The sequence below is a fragment of the Neoarius graeffei genome, chromosome 2 (genome assembly GCF_027579695.1).
Source record: "Neoarius graeffei isolate fNeoGra1 chromosome 2, fNeoGra1.pri, whole genome shotgun sequence".
Classification (NCBI taxonomy): domain Eukaryota; kingdom Metazoa; phylum Chordata; class Actinopteri; order Siluriformes; family Ariidae; genus Neoarius; species Neoarius graeffei.
The window spans coordinates 52,555,149-52,572,258 of NC_083570.1; positions in this window are offsets into that span (position 1 = coordinate 52,555,149).

Consider the following 17,110-nt stretch of genomic DNA (forward strand, 5'->3'; position numbering starts at 1 on the left):
GATACTTCTACACGGCCCAGAGGCATCGAAAAATCTTATAAACATTAAAACAAGCCAACTCTAAACATTTTACAACTACTCAGATTCATATACCTGCTCCAGAGACATGCACATGCTTTATCATCACCTTATCCAACATTCCAGAATACAGTTAGGTCCATATATATTTGGACACTGACACAAATTTTCTTTTTTTACCTGTTTACTGAAACATATTCAAGTTATAGTTATATAATGGACATGGACATAAAGTCCAGACCTTCAGCTTTCATTTGAGGGTATCCACATTAAAATTGGATGAAGGGTTTAGGAGTTTCAGCTCCCTAACATGTGCCACCCTGTTTTTAAAGGGACCAAAAGTAATTGGACAATTGACTCAAAGGCTATTTCATGGGCAGGTGTGGGCAATTCCTTCGTTATGGCATTCTCAATTAAGCAGATAAAAGGCCTGGAGTTGATTTGAGGTGTGGTGCTTGCATTTGGAAGATTTTGCTGTGAAGAAAACATGCGGTCAAAGGAGCTCTCCATGCAGGTGAAACAAGCCATCCTTAAGCTGCGAAAACAGAAAAAAACCCATCTGAGAAATTGCTACAATATTAGGAGTGGCAAAATCTACAGTTTGGTACATCCTGAGAAAGAAAGAAAGCACTGGTGAACTCATCAATGCAAAAAGACCTGGACACTCAGAAGACAACAGTAGTGGATGATCATAGAATAATTTCCATGGTGAAGAGAAACCCCTTCACAACAGCCAACCAAGTGAACAACACTCTCCAGGAGGTAGGCGTATCAATATCCAAATCTACCATAAAGAGAAGACTGCATGAAAGTAAATACAGAGGGTTCACTGCACGGTGCGAGCCACTCATAAGCCTCAAGAATAAAAAGGCTAGATTGGACTTTGCTAAAAAACATCTAAAAAAGCCAGCACAGTTTCGGAAGAACATTCTTTGGACAGATGAAACCAAGATCAACCTCTACCAGAATGATGGAAAGAAAAAAGTATGGTGAAGGCGTGGTACAGCTCATGATCCAAAGCATACCACATCATCTGTAAAACACAGTGGAGGCAGTGTGATGGCTTGGGCATGCATGGCTGTCAGTGGCACTGGGTCACTAGTGTTTATTGATGATGTGACACAGGACAGAAGCAGCCGGATGAATTCTGAGGTATTCAGAGACATACTGTGTGCTCAAATCCAGCCAAATGCAGCCAAACTAATTGGTCGGAGTTTCATAATACAGATGGACAATGACCCAAAACATAAAGCCAAAGCAACCCAGGAGTTTATTAAAGCAAAGAAGTGGAATATTCTTGAATGGCCAAGTCAGTCACCTGATCTCAACCCAATTGAGCATGCATTTCACTTGTTAAAGACTAAACTTCAGACAGAAAGGCGCACAAACAAACAGCAACTGAAAAACCGCTGCAGTAAAGGTCTGGCAGAGCATTAAAAAGGAGGAAACACAGCGTCTGGTGATGTCCATGAATTCAAGACTTCAGGCAGTCATTGCCAACAAAGGGTTTTCAACCAAGTATTAGGAATGAACATTTTATTTATAATTATTTAATTTGTCCAATTACTTTTGAGCCCCTGAAATGAAGGGATTGTGTTTAAAAAATGCTTTAGTTCCTCACATTTTTATGGAATCATTTTGTTCAACCCACTGAATTAAAGCTGAAAGTCTGAACTTCAACTGCATCTGAATTGCTTTGTTCAAAATTCATTGTGGTAATGTACAAAACCAAAATTAGAAAAATGTTGCCTCTGTCCAAATATTTATGGACCTAACTGTAAATGACACATATTGGGAATAGATTTATATGGACTACTTAAGTTAGCAGAGAGAAGTGATCATTTTATCATAACATGCTTGAAACTGAAAAACGTAAGGGCAAGACAAGTGACTCAATTGTCAGAAGTAATTTCATTCTTTATTTGTGATTTAAGAAACTCAATCTAATTTTCAATGATGTGTGGATTATTGGAAAAAAATAAAATAAACAAGTCCAAAAATGCCTTGTAATTTCTTAAATGACAAATAAATAGCAAAACACACTGAAGAAATGAGAGGAAGAACAACAACAGATGAGAGAAAATAGAAATGATAACAAATAAGTTGGGGGTGGCACGTTGGTGTAGTGGTTAGCGCTGTCGCCTCACAGCAAGAAGGTCCAGGTTCGAGCCCCGTGGCCGGCGAGGCCTTTCTGTGTAGAGTTTGCATGTTCTCCCCGTGTCCGCGTGGGTTTCCTCCGGGTGCTCCGGTTTCCCCCACAGTCCAAAGACATGCAGGTTAGGTTAACTGGTGACTCTAAATTGACTGTAGGTGTGAATGTGAGTGTGAATGGTTGTCTGTGTCTATGTGTCAGCCCAGTGATGACCTGGTGACTTGTCCAGGGTGTACCCCGCCTTTCGCCCGTAGTCAGCTGGGATAGGCTCCAGCTTGCCTGTGACCCTGTAGAACAGGATAAAGTGGTTAGAGATAATGAGATGAGATGAGCAAATAAGTTTAAAACTTGACCTGTTCAAGTATATCTCTGAGGTCTCATCTCTCTCCCTATTGGCTCGAGCAATGCAAAAATCTCTTATGACAATGTCAGAGCATGTCTTCATGTTGCATCACTTTAATCATGTCCACCACTGAACCAGTTAAGCGTTACTCTGCACATTGTTCTGTATTTTGGTTTCAGCTGACAGTTTGACTTTCCTCATTTCCTTGTTTCCCCAGAATGCACTATTATTCATTATTCTGGCAGGAAAATCCCATGTTTTTTTTCCCCCTCCAAATTTAATTGAAAAGAAATATTAAATATTAAGCTGGGGAAACACATCTCCGACTCCTGAACCATCAGCACTGGAAAGTTAGCAGACGACACCACCCTCATTGGCCTCATCTCTGATGAGGATGAGTCTGCTTACAGGTGGGAGATTGACCATATGGTGTCCTGGTGCAGGCAGAGCAACTTAGAGCTTAAAGGAGATATGCAGAGCCTTTATTTTTAAATACATTTCTGAGTGGATAGTATCTCCATCCTTGACTCTTGTACGCTGCATAAATGGGAATTAAAAAATATATTTTCGAGAGTTAAAATTGACCGCAAAGTTGGTGTTTGAGCTGCCCCGCTGAGCCAGCCAGCCCTGAGTGCGTGACGTCACTGCGGTTACCGGTTTTAAGGTCGAGGCCTTTTACAGCTACAGACCAAAGTCATATAAATAAAAATTTATGGTGAAAGTAAGAAATACCGTTACCGACTTGTTCAACTAAGACTGATTTGACTTCATTGATTGTGGGTTGACTCTCATTAAAACAGGATAGGTGCTATAACTTATGCAACATACATGTACATGCATGCATTTTCACTGATAAAACGTAAAAGGCTCATTAAATAATCAGATGAACTGAGACAATCACATTCTGAAGCAAATTAAATAATCTTATACCAGTAACTTAAACACACAATACAAGTTACATGTATTAATCTAAATGCAGGTAAACAACATGTTGTTGTTTTTTTTTTATCCAAATGAGAGTCGGAGCTTACCCGTCTGTGTTCTCGCTTCTTGAAGGCTGATTGTTTTTGAAACAATCTGACTTTCAGTTGTTCGTTCAGTTCTCTGTTCATTCGCTTCTTCCACATAAGGGTGAGATGGCAGCAATATCCAGTGGAGAAAATCAGACGGCTGCTCCACTCATTCTCCATGCTGACTACTCCACCATTACTACTGGGCTCAGGCAATTACTAAAACCCGGGACGGAACGGGATGTCACCGGTTTTAGCAACAACTGCGGGGAGGTCACTGCCTGAGCGATATGTCCCGTCCCATTCCATCCCAGGCTTTAGCAACAACCCTCAGCTCACTCCGGGAGGACTGGTGCAACTGAACTCACTTTCCTTTTCTTGTAGTTTTCTTTTTCTTTAATTGTCGATACTGCACCCTCTTTCAATACGGGCTTATAGCCAACGCTCCTCAACAGATCAGAGGTCTCGTACGAGTCTTCAGTAAAATGCGTAGAGCAGAGGAGAGACCACTTCATAGGCGCCCAATGTGCCTGTGAACTTCTCACAAAATGCGTCCAAATCTTTGCAGTTTGAACATTCTTGAGCCATGAATGCAACGTAAATCCACTTTCTGCTGTGTTGCTGCACCCGCCAGCAACACATCTATGTGGCATGGCGATAAATTAGCTCAAAATGGAGGATCGGAGTTGCAGTCAGCTCTGTGTTTTAGTATAGTGGAAATGGCGATGAGACTGATAGACTTCCTGTTGTGATGTTATGGACGTCAAGGTCATTCACTCAGACCGCTACCTATATAAATCACATTAATCGTAAAAATTACTATATTGGATTTATTGTTAATGCTTAAAACTATTCCTGTGCCATTCTTGAGGTCTCAAGGCATTTATAAATGAAAGTGAGGCCATGGCTCTGTGTATGTGCTTTAATGTTCTAAAGGCAGTGGAGATGATTGTGGACTTCAGGAGGAGCTCTGCCACACCCTCCCCCATCACCCTGTTTGACTTCCCAGTAACCTCTGGAATATTTCAGTTTCCTTGGCACTAAAATCACCTAGGAGCTTAAGTGGGAGACGTATACCTGCTCTCTCACCAAGAATGCACAGCAGAAAATGTACTTCCTGTGGAAGTTGAAGAAGTTCGATCTGCCAAAGACAATGATGGTCATTGAGTCCACCATCATTGAGTCCATCCTCACCTCCTCCATCACCATCTGGTATGCTGCTGCCAGTGCCAGGGACAAAGGCAGACTGCAGCGCATCATCCGCTCAGCTGAGAGAACGATTGGCTGTAACCTTCCGTCTCTTCAGCTGATAACAGTGTCACGTGGTGTCGGGGCAGAATGCACTCCTACTCACTGATGAAAGGCCACTTGTCATTCATTGAGAGTGTCCGAGATTGGCCAATCACGGGCCATGTTAAAACATAATGTATTCACCCAGTGTAACATTTGGAAGAAAATTAGAAGTAGATTACACCCATATCTTTACAATTTTTCATGGGCCATCCAGTCCGATGATTTTGAAACACAGATGGACAAATGTGAAAATTACCAGTCACTGTCCGCTGGTGTGACCTTATTTCCCACACTGTAATTATGTCAGTACACAAAGTTCCTGTGCCCTATTAAAATCCAACAGGACTCACTCAGCTTGCTTTTCGACGGCCGCGTACCTCGACGACATCATTATTTATAGTAATAACTGGCCGTGGCACCTACAACACCTGAGGGCTGTCCTTAGGTCGCTGAGGCGGGCGGGTCTCACAGCCAACCCGAAGAAGTGTGCGATTGGGCAGGTGGAAGTACGGTATCTGGGCTTCCACTTGGGCAACGGGCAGGTGCGTCCCCAAATTAACAAGACAGCGGCAATTGTGGCCTGCCCAAGGCCCAAGACCAAAACGGGGGTGAGACAGTTCCTGGGGCTGGCTGGCTACTATCGTAGGTTTATACCTAATTATTCAGACGTCACCAGCCCGCTGACTGATCTCACTAAAAAGGGGCACCAGATCCGGTCCAGTGGACGGAGCAATGCCAGCGGGCTTTCTCTGAGGTGAAGGCTGCACTGTGCGAGGGGCCACTGTTACACTCCCCTGACTTTTCTCTCCCCTTTACGTTGCAGATAGATGCGTCAGACAGAGGGCTGGGGGCCGTTCTGTCCTAGGAGGTGGAGGGGGAGGACCGTCCCATGCTGTACATAAGCAGGAAGCTGTCGGTGCGTGAGGGGCGCTACAGCACCATCGAAAAGGATTGCCTGGCGATCAAGTGGGTGGTCCTCGCCCTCTGCTACTACCTCCTGGGGCGCCCTTTCACCCTCTGTTCGGACCACGCGCCCCTCCAGTGGCTCCACCACATGAAGGATGCCAACGCGTGGATCACCCGTTGGTATCTGGCACTCCAGCCTTTTAATTTCAAGGTGGTCCACAGGCCGGGGGCGCAGATGGTCGTGGCGGACTTCCTCTCCCGTCAAGGGGGGGCGGAGTCAGCTGCAGGCCGGATGGCTGCCCGGCCTGAGTCGGGCGGTGGGGGTATGTGGCAGCGGGGGCGTGGTCAAGCATCGGTCTGTGACCAGAGGGCGGAGTCAGGGAAGGTAAGTGGCAGAATCACTGCACCTGATGTTGGTTAATCTGTGTTTGTGTGTCTTCCCCAGTGACCGTGCCCTATATAAGGAGAGAGAGAGCAGAGGAAGGAAGCTCTCTCCCCAACCAGACGACTGGTGTGTGTGTGCGCGTGTATAGCTGGAGAGTTATTTTGAGTCTGAAAAGTCCGAAATAAAAGAGCTTTTGTGGAACTTAATTCTGGCCTGCCGTCTTTCTGTGCTCCTCCCCTACAAACTGCTACACCAAGTATAATACTTTTGTCTCATTTGTTTAACTGGGTTCTCTTTATCTACTTTTAGGACTTGTGTGAAAATCTGATGATATTTTAGGTCATATTTATGCAGAAATATAGAAAATTCTAAAGGGTTCACAAACTTTCAAGAACCACTGTATGTACATACATTATGGCTGGAAAACCACTACAGTTTGTGCCAGTTACAGTGGCCCCATTGCACTTATCTGCATGTCTTTTGAACTGTGGGGGTAACCGGAGCACCTGGAGAACCCGGAGAACATGAAAACTCCACACAGAAAGGCCGTTGTTAGCCGCTGGGCTCGAATCTTCTGGCTGTGAGGCAACAGTGCTAACCACTATATCACCGTGCCACACAAGAGAATGGTTGTTTAGACAGTTTATTTTGTTTACAGGCAGTATTTGACAAAAGATGGATATGATGTGTTCCTAGTACGTGAAGGTACAGTATTAATTGAACAGCATACATTTTGCTCATGTTGTGAGAGAATCGCTTTCAGAGCCTATAAAAAAAAGATGAGTTAGTTGAGAGAGATAACAGGACGACATGCCCATTCATTTAATATTGAAATCATGTTTTTAGATGCAATAGAACATCACACGTGTTTCAGTGGACAAAAAGGTAACGACAAGATTCAGAAATACACAGGGAAGTTTATCACAGAGAGATAAATTATAAATTATAAATTAATCTTGCAATGGCCTTTTCCTTTGCGCCAATTCCCTGATTATTGTAGGCAGGGCCGTAACCAGGATTTTTCAAATACCGAGGTCAAGCATGGCTGACAGCACCGAAGGGCCCACCCCCCGGCACAACTTAAATAAATAAATAACAAACCAAGGATAGATTTGGTGGTGGACACATTTATTTTAACAATTCTACAACTGTGGCACCATAACTGTGGTGTTTTATCTGACATAAAAGTAGAAAGGTAGTGAACTCTTGAACTGAGTATACATACCTAAAGTACCAGTTACCTAAAGTATTGGCATTATTTACATTGCAGCATACACATGACAGAAAGGGTGTGAACTGCTGCATGCATGTAAGCTTTAGTATTACACCTTATAATAATAGTGTGTGTGTGTGTGTGTGTGAGAGAGAGAGAGAGAGAGAGAGAGAGAGTGACTGAGTGTTTGTGTGTTATTTGTGGGTGTCTGTATGTGTCGAGACATTCTGAGCAGTAATGTAAAGGCATCAGTCTATCTGGCTGTCTTGAATTGAGATCCATTTGCATGCATTCTCTGAAATAGAGTGTTCTCACCATTGCCTGTAATGTAAGTTTGGCTCACAACACATTTACTTCAACAATTCTAAAACTGTGCCATCATAACTGTGGAGTTTTGTCTGACATAAAAGTCAAAACTGAACTGAGTGTATTGCTCAGCTACCTGAAGTATTGGCATTATTTACATTTCATTATCTTAAATTACATTAGAATGTAGGGCTATTAGTTCTGTGTGAAGACTATGTATTAGAGAGAGTGTGTGAGAGTGTATTATTTGTGTGTGTGTGTGTGTGTGTGTGTGTGTGTGTGTGTGTCTGTGTGAGTGAGTGAGAGAGAAAGAGAGAGTTATGAGAGAAAGAGAGAGAGTTACTCAAACAAGCCCGTTTAGTCAGCCCTGCACAGGGCTGCCTGTGACAACGTAGTTTTGAATGTTTCTCGATTTGAAATGCTAACTAAACTGTAATAGGCAATGACAATGAAACGTTTCCCCTTGGAAAGTTGGCATGACACCGCTGAACGGTCTGCCACTGCACTGACAATATTTTCTCACCTTCCCTCCTTCTCTTTCCCTGCTCTTCTGTTGGCTGTCCAAACCTTAATTTAGTTTGTTGCAACGTTTTCATTTTGCACTCAGGTAAAGCTCTATAATGCGATGTGACTATTAGCCTACGTTAGGTTAGGTAGGCATATGTGATAGAGCGTAGACTACACCCTGCCTGTTTTATCCAAAACTCAACTTCCCCGGCCGACACTAGTATAGGCTACGTCGCGTGACGCTGCGTTACACACGGCAACGATAGAGATAGAGGCTGAGAGATTTCAGATGACATTAGACAAATGTGAATTTTATTGGGGGAAAATACAGATGACATGTGGATGTGGACGCTGCGTTTTACATTGATCACTGCTCGAATTCAGCGTAGACCAATTTTAAATTTCTGAAAAAAATACCGAGGACATGACCTCAGTGTCCTCAATGGTAGTTACGGCCATGATTGTAGGGACTATATGTCAGAGTGCAGGCACTTACGGATGTATGTGCAGGGGAGAGCAGGGCGCAAACTGGTGACAAAGCCAAATCATGAGACAGGAAATGTAGTCAGAAAGCAGGCAAGGGTCAGTTGATCAGCGAACAGAGCAGTAAAGGCAAGACAGGTAACATAAACGAAGAGATACCGAGGAGCTCCCTCTGGGAGCTAAATTCTTTCTGGGGTGGCCTCTTCCTCTCGGTGCAGGTTTATCAGGATGTTGAGCATGAAATTCTTGTTTGAGTAAAGGGTCTAGAATGTCCTTAGAAGCTACCTAGCTTTGGTCCTCAAGTCCATAGTCTTCCCAGTCTACCAGGTATTTGATTTGACCTCTTCTATGTCTGGAATTGAGTGGTGTTCTTGGACTGGGATGTTCTTGGCAAAAGGGCTCAGAATGGCAGGTTTCAAACTGGAGACATGGAATGTGGGGGGATATTCTGCTGCGAGGGGGAAGTTCTAATCTGTATGAGACCTCGTTGATGCATTGAAGTACCTTGAATGGTCCGATGTAACATGACCGAAGCTTACGACAGGTGTTGGGTTCTCTGAGGTTCTTTGTGGCTACCCACACTCTGTCGCTGGGGGAAAAGTCTGGATTGTTACCTCTGTGTTTGTCTGCATACTCCTTATACTTAGCATTAATGGTCTCTAAACATTGGTGTACCTCTTCCCAGATTGCTTGGCTGTGAGAGAACCATTCCTCCATTGCTTGTACTTGAATTGGTGAGTCATCCCAGGGGAACAGGGGTGGCTGGTAACTGAGTATGCACTGGAAAGGTGTTAGTTGAGTTGCAGAGTGTTTGAGGGAGTTTTGTGCATACTTGGCCCACGGAAGAAATTGGGCCCAGTCCCCCTGGTTCTGCATACAGAAGATTCTCAGAAAACACCTGATTTCTTGATTGGCCCATTCTACTTGACCGTTAGATTGTGGGTGATAACCAGACGTGAGGTTTACTGATACCCCTAATCGCTCCATAAAGCAAGTCCAGAAATGTGAGATAAACTGGGGGCCCTGGTCACTGACTATTCCTCAGGGATACCATTGTACCTGAATACTTGTTGAAAGAGTAGCTCTGCTGTCTGGAACGCCATGGAGATGCCAGGCAATGGGATGAGTTTCAAAGCTTTGGAGAATCAGTCAATGGTTACCATGATGGTAGTGCTGCCTTGGGGGGGTCTGTAATGAAGTCAATGGCTAGGTGGGACCAGGGTCTTTGAGGTATTGGGAGGGGACACAGTTTGCTGGCAGGAGGGGTTCTTGGAACCTTTGCTTGAACACACTCAGAGCAGGATGTGATGAACTGGTTAATCTCTGTGAGCATGTTCTCCCACCAGATTCCTCAGCATCTGATGTTTGTTGGCTGCCAGGATGTCCCATGGCAGGAGATGTGTGGGCCTAAGTGATGATTTGGCCTCGGAAATGCTTTGGAACGTAAAGGAGGCCTGGTGGGAGGTTAATGGGGCTTGTCTGTGGTTCGGAGTTTCTTATTTCTTGGTCCAGGTCCCAAGTAATGGATTATATGAAGCAATGGGATGGAAGAATGGGGTAAGTGACTGAATCTTGACGTGATGAGTCGAAGGTTCGGGATAGGGCGTCTGCCTTTGTGTTCTTTGAACCAGGGCAGAATGAGATTGTAAAATTGAAACAAGTGAAGAAAAGTGCCCATCTGGTTTGACGTGGGTTTAACCTCTTAGCCTTTTTGAGATATTCAAGTTTCTTGTGATCAGTCAGAATCATGAAAGGGTGCATTGCGCCTTCCAGCTAGTGTCTCCACTCCTCAAGGGCTAGTTTGATGGCGAGCAGTTCTTTGTTCCCAATGTCATAATTCCTCTCAGCAGAGGTGAGTTTCCTTGAGAAGAAGGCTACTGGATGGAGCTTTTGTTTCTCACCGAAACATTGGGATTAGATTCCTCCTACCCCTGTGTCAGATGCATCTACCTCAATGGTGAATGGCTTGGTTGGGTCAGGATGCTGTAGAGCTGGGGCAGAGGTAAAGGCATGTTTGAGTCGGTTGAATGCTTCTTCTGCCAAAGGGTTCCACTAGAGATGCTTTGGTCCCTTCTTGAGCAGGGCCATTGGGGGAGTAGCAATCGTGCTGAAGCCCCTAATGAAATGGCGATAAAAGTTGGCAAAACCTAAGAAACACTGAAGGTCCTTCACAGATGTGGGCATGAGCCAGGATGTGACAGCAGATACTTTGGCAGAATCCATGCTGACTCCTCCTGTGCTGATGATATAGCCCAAGAAGGAGATTAGGCTCTGATGGAATTCACACTTTTCTGCCTTCACATAGAGATGGTTGGCCAGCAGGCGCTAGAGGACAACTCTGACATGATCCTGGTGGCTTCTCTCATCAGAGGAGTAGATTAGGATGTTGTCTATATAGGCAATGATGAACTTACCTAGTATGTCCCTTAGCACGTCGTTGATAAGACACTGGAACACACTAGGTGCCGAAGAAAGGCCATAAGGCATTACCCGGTACTCAAAATGGCCAGCGGTTGTGCTGAAGGTGGTTTTTCATTTGTCACCTTTCCTTATTCAAATGAGGTTGTAGGCACTATGTAGGTCAAGCTTAGAGAATATCTTGGCAGATCGGAACTGTTCTAGAGCTGCAGGAACAAGGGGGAGAGGATAGGGATACTTGGCTGTGACTTGGTTCAATCCTCTATAGTCGATACATGGCCGGAGACCACCACCTTGTTTCTCCACAAAGAAGAAGCCAGCTGATGCAGGAAATTTGGAAGGACAGATATAGCCTTATTTGAGGGCTTCTTGGATATACTCCTCCATGGCAGAGTTCCTTCTGGGATAGATGTGACCATGCGGCGGTGACATGCCTGGTAGTAGATCGATAGCGCAGTCATAAGGTTGGTGTGGTGGTAGCCTGCAGGCCTTCCCCTTACTAAAAACCTCTTTCATGTCCATACAGCACTCAGGAACACTCTCCATGGAATCTGACTGTGGACTGTCTACTGAGGTGGAAGAAAGACTGATTTGGGGATGAGAGAGACAATTCTGAAAGCAGGTGGATGACCACTGGAGAATTTCTTTATTCTGCCAAGAGATGAGGGGATCATGAAGCTGTAGCCAAGGGTAACCAAGAATGGTGTTGTGATTAATGGTAGTGGCCACACAGAGGGAGATGAGTTCCGAGTGCAGTGCTCCCACCTGTATCTGAATGGGAACAGTGCGAATAGTGACAAGACCATCACCTATGGGTCCTCCATCAATGGTTCTGATGCTGAGTGAACTTTGCAGTGGGGTAGGCAGGTTGAACTTCTGGACGATCATGCTGTTGATGAAGTTCCCTTCAGCCCCTGAGTTGAAAAAAGCAGACAGAATGTGTGTGGAGGATGCCAATTTTAATTACACTGGAACTTTATATGATTTTGAATTTAATTTTCTCACCGGACTTACCACGCAAGCTGGACTTTCAGCTGGAATGGCGCAGGATGGACGGATAGGACAGTGGCTAATCAGATGCTCGGAACTCCCGTAGTAGAAACACAGACCCTCCCTCGTCTGTCTTTCATGCTCAGCACATTTCAAACAGGTGAGAGTTGTAGTTCAGAGTGTCCATGTTTGTAGTCTGGCTATTGCTTTCATTCTCAACGACTTTACTGACATTTTACCTTAAAATTTCAAACAGGTTCAATTCACCTTAAAATCAGTTCTCTGTAAAGGGACACCATGAGAAGATCATAGGTTTTGGAATTTTGAAAAAAATCTTTGATGGTTGCAGAGATATGGTGATTTTAGTATAAAATAAATAATGGTAATTGTGTACTGAACCCACCCACCCCCCACCACCACCTCTACCTCTACTTAAATTACTCCAATTCTAAGGTCCCTTCACTGGCTTCCAGTAAGCTACAGAATTGACTTTAAAGTATTGCTGCTGGTGTACAAATCTCTAAATGGTACAGGGCCCAATTACCTCTCTGATATGTTGCAGCGGCCTAACCCAATCAGATCTACCAGATCGCAGCAGCAAAATTTACTGGTAAAACCTGTTGTTAAAACAAAGTGTGGTGAAGCAGCTTTTAGCTACTATGCAGTACAGCTATGGAACCAACTCCCAGAGGACATCAAAAATGCTCCTGCTGTTGGCAGCTTCAAATCTAGACTAAAGACCAAGCTGTTTTCAGATGCTTTCTGCTAAATTATTAATATTGTCATCTCTACATGTTTTAAACTCTTAACTTTTACAGTCTCTGCATGTTTTAAACTTTACTTAACTTTTATTCTATTTTATTCTGCTGTTTTTTTTACTGAACTTTTACTTCATTTTATTATTTTATTTCTATTATTGTTTAATTCTTATTATTTTTCTTCCCCATTTCCCGTTTTACTGAACTTTTACTTCATTTTATTATTTTATTTCTACTATTGTTTAATTCTTATTTTTCTTCCCCATTTATTTTATGTAATTTTATTTTCTATTGTTTACTGTTTTGCTTTTACTTCTGTAAAGCACATTGAACTGCCACTGTGTATGAAATGTGCTATATAAATAAACTTGCCTTGCCTTGCCTTAACGTTGTAGCGCAAAATAGAAAGGGTCTACAACTTTCGTTGTCTTTTTCAAAAGAATCAGTATCAAGAACGCATGCCACTGTAGAGAATAGTATAGTCTGTGTGGACACAAAAGAAGGCAATGGCGCAAATGACGTCACACATGCAGTGCCGCTGACCTGTGAATCACTGCTATCTAATAATGGCGGACAAGCTTTTAGTGATTTTTGGAACAGAATTCAGATGCAAAAAAATGTATTTTTTGAACCAATTTTTTATTTATCAGTGAACTTTCCAACCTATTTGAGCATAGCACACACCGAAAACCCAGGATTTTAAGATGTAATCTTTATTAGGCTAGCACTTTAAATATGTCCCCTTTTCAAATTTGTACATTTCAGATTCTTCTATTTCTTATTCTATGTATATAGCTACTTTTTGTCTTTGTTAAATTCTTTTATCTTAACTGTTCAAGCACCAATCACCAAAGCAAATTCCTTGTATGTGAGAACATACTTGGTAATAAACTTGATTCTGATTCTGATTAGACCTTTTCAACTGAGAGATCAAGAGACTATGAAGTTGAAGATAGACAGAGAGACAGACAGAGAATAAGCAAGAGAAAGAGATAAAGAAATTGAATAGATGGGGAAGTTATATGTTACCATCGACAGATAGATAGTGTGAAAGAGAGAGGGATTATACAGAGTTTGGACACAAAGGACTTAAGAATGTGGGGAAGTTGATGAAGATATTAAGATAGATACAAATAAAGATAGATAGATACAAATAAGGGCGGCACGGTGGTGTAGTGGTTAGCGCTGTCGCCTCACAGCAAGAAGGTCCGGGTTCGAGCCCCGGGGCCGGCGAGGGCCTTTCTGTGTGGAGTTTGCATGTTCTCCCCGTGTCCGCGTGGGTTTCCTCCGGGTGCTCCGGTTTCCCCCACAGTCCAAAGACATGCAGGTTAGGTTAACTGGTGACTCTAAATTGAGCGTAGGTGTGAATGTGAGTGTGAATGGTTGTCTGTGTCTATGTGTCAGCCCTGTGATGACCTGGCGACTTGTCCAGGGTGTACCCCGCCTTTCGCCCGCAGTCAGCTGGGATAGGCTCCAGCTTGCCTGCGACCCTGTAGAAGGATAAAGCGGCTAGAGATAATGAGATGAGATACAAATAAAGATAAATAGATACATAGTGATTGAAAGAGAGAGAGTGAAAGAGAGCGGGGTTATGCAGAGATGAAACACAAAGAAGAATGAGAGAGAGAGAGAGAGAGAACACGAGAGCTACGGGAGTGAGCTACAGAATATTAAAGTCATGAAGAGTTCACCATTCTTTTCAATGGGAATTTTTTACAAGGTTTTCTTTAATATCTTAAAAAGTATAAAGTGTAGAAAAAATGAAAAACTTAAGTGTCCAAGACCTATGCAACACAGTTTGAATAAAGTTTCTGTGTTAAGCAGTTCTTGAATTGTTCACACAAAATTGGTTAGAAGGAGAAAAAGAGGAATAATAAGAAACCTATCAAGAACAATATCATGCTTTGCTTTGCAAATGATATAACAAACAAGACTCCCCGCTGTCACATATGAAATGTAGCATGTGCTCTTGGATGGAGGTGCGCTAACTGTTTCTCCCTGTACAGTAGTATGAAGTTGAGGGCAGGCTTGAAGTACTCGAGTCCAGGACTCGGACTCAAGTCCAACTCGTGCCCTAATTTTAAGTACTCGTGACTTAACTTGGATTTGAGCACTCATGACTCAGACTTGGACTCAGACTTATGCATTAACTGCATTCAGACTCGTAACCTGGAGACAGGGACTTGGATTTTTTCACTGTTTTTTGTAACATGCCATAATAATTTGGCATAAGATATTTATATCTACATTAATTTTTATACTAATTTCGTGCAAGAGAACGCACATTCACCTGTAAATATGTCATGTTCAGGAGCAAACTAATGTTCTTATCTCATTATCTGTAGCCACTTCTACAGGGTCACAGGCAAGCTGGAGCCTATCCCAGCTGACTACAGGCGAAAGGCAGGGTACACCCTGGCAGGGGCGGACTTACCATTAGGCAAACCAAGGTGGTTGCCTAGGGCCCCCAAAATTTGGGGGCCCCCTAACAGTCAGCCCCGTCACGGTAAACACCAAACAATATATATGTAATCTTAATTTGTCTCTGATATTAAGTAGTCAACGATATAAATGGAAAAACACACCAAAATAGCATCAGAATATCAAATTCATGTGTATATAGTATTTGTCCCAGCACACACACACACCCCGGTTGTTTTACATTGGACTAGTCCATGATCTGACAACGTACACAGGTGCTGGAACTGTAAACAAGATGAAGTGCAGTTATGAGAGCGGTTGCGCTAAACGAAAAAAAAGTGCACAAAGCAAAAAGAATGCAGCTGCACTTCTGAAACTAACTAAAGTGGAGACAATGTCATATTAAGCGATGATCCGGCACTGTGGCCAGCAACGTTGTCAGACTCAGAGAGGTGTTCAATTGTCCAAAAAGGTCCAGTACAAATATGAGGAGTAGATTTTCCCAAAAACAAGTAGGACTTTCTTTCTCATATGATTATGATGAACAATGGACATTTGGAGATTAAAGACTTTTCAGTAATGTACTGGCTGCAACCTTTAAAAACTCATACCTCTCTCTTTCTCTACCCCCCCCCCGCACACACACACAAACACACTCTCTCTCTCTCACACACAAACTCTCTCTCTCTCGTACATTTATCTTGGCATCAGTCTTATCCCATTGAAATGTAGAGGTTTCGATAGAGTAATATCTATTTGTGTTGTAGTTCTGATAACAGTAAGATCATTTTGTATCTCTGGTAATGTGTATCTGGTAATATGTATCCATTTGTGTTCTACTTCTGATAAGAATAAGATCATTTTATATCTGGTAATATGTATCGGTGGAGTAAAAATAATAATTGGATTTCAGATATCCTTGTTTTATTAAAATATGGAGATTGGCTCTTAAAATTGGCTATCTCTCTCTACTGTCTCTTCTGTTGTTTGCCTTGTCGCTCTCTCTCTTTCTGGTTTGATCTGAGCAATAAACACTGTCAGAATTTTGGCAAATGCTGGAGTAATCTCAAACCTGTTTCACTGTGGAGCTTATTTGGGGAACATTGTTAGTGGCAGTTTGCTATCTTTTTTTCTGAATTTACAGCAAGGAGATATGGCACGTGCCAAGTAGGGATGACCATTATTATGTATGTGTGTTTCAAGACTGACTTTTGAGGGCCCCATGTCTGTATTTCGCCTAGGGCCCCAAAATGGCTAGAACCGCCCCTGCACCCTGGACAAGTTGCCAGGTCATCACAGGGCTGACACATAGACAACCATTCACACCTACGGTCAATTTAGAGTCACTAGTTAACCTAACCTGCATGTCTTTGGACTGTGGGGGAAACCGGAGCACCCAGAGGAAACCCACGCGGACACGGGGAGAACATGCAAACTCCGCACAGAAAGGCCCTCGCCGGCGGCTCGAACCCGGACTTTCTTGTTGTGAGGCGACAGCGCTAACCACTACACCACCGTGCCGCCTGCAAACTAACATTAATGGCGCTAAAATGCCTGGAGAGAAGCCCTTAGGATTGTCCGCTTTGCTTATACAGACTTCTCCTGCAGTGGGAAAAAATGCACTGCTATGTGTTCCCTATGTAGAAGAACTATCGAGGAGACGACAGGGACAACCTCGAACTTCAATCGGCATTTGGCAAAACTACATCCAGAAAAGTAAGTGACATACTATGTTATTTGCCCTGTTGGTAGCAGGGCTTGTTTGTTGACCGATGAACTAGCTAGTGTTAACCTTCTCTCATGTTATTTGCCCTGTTGATAGCGGGGCTTGCTGAGCAATGAACAAGCTTTTTATCTGTAGCCTATTAACTAAAATGGGGCAGTCAAGCAGTAATGTTAGTCGAACA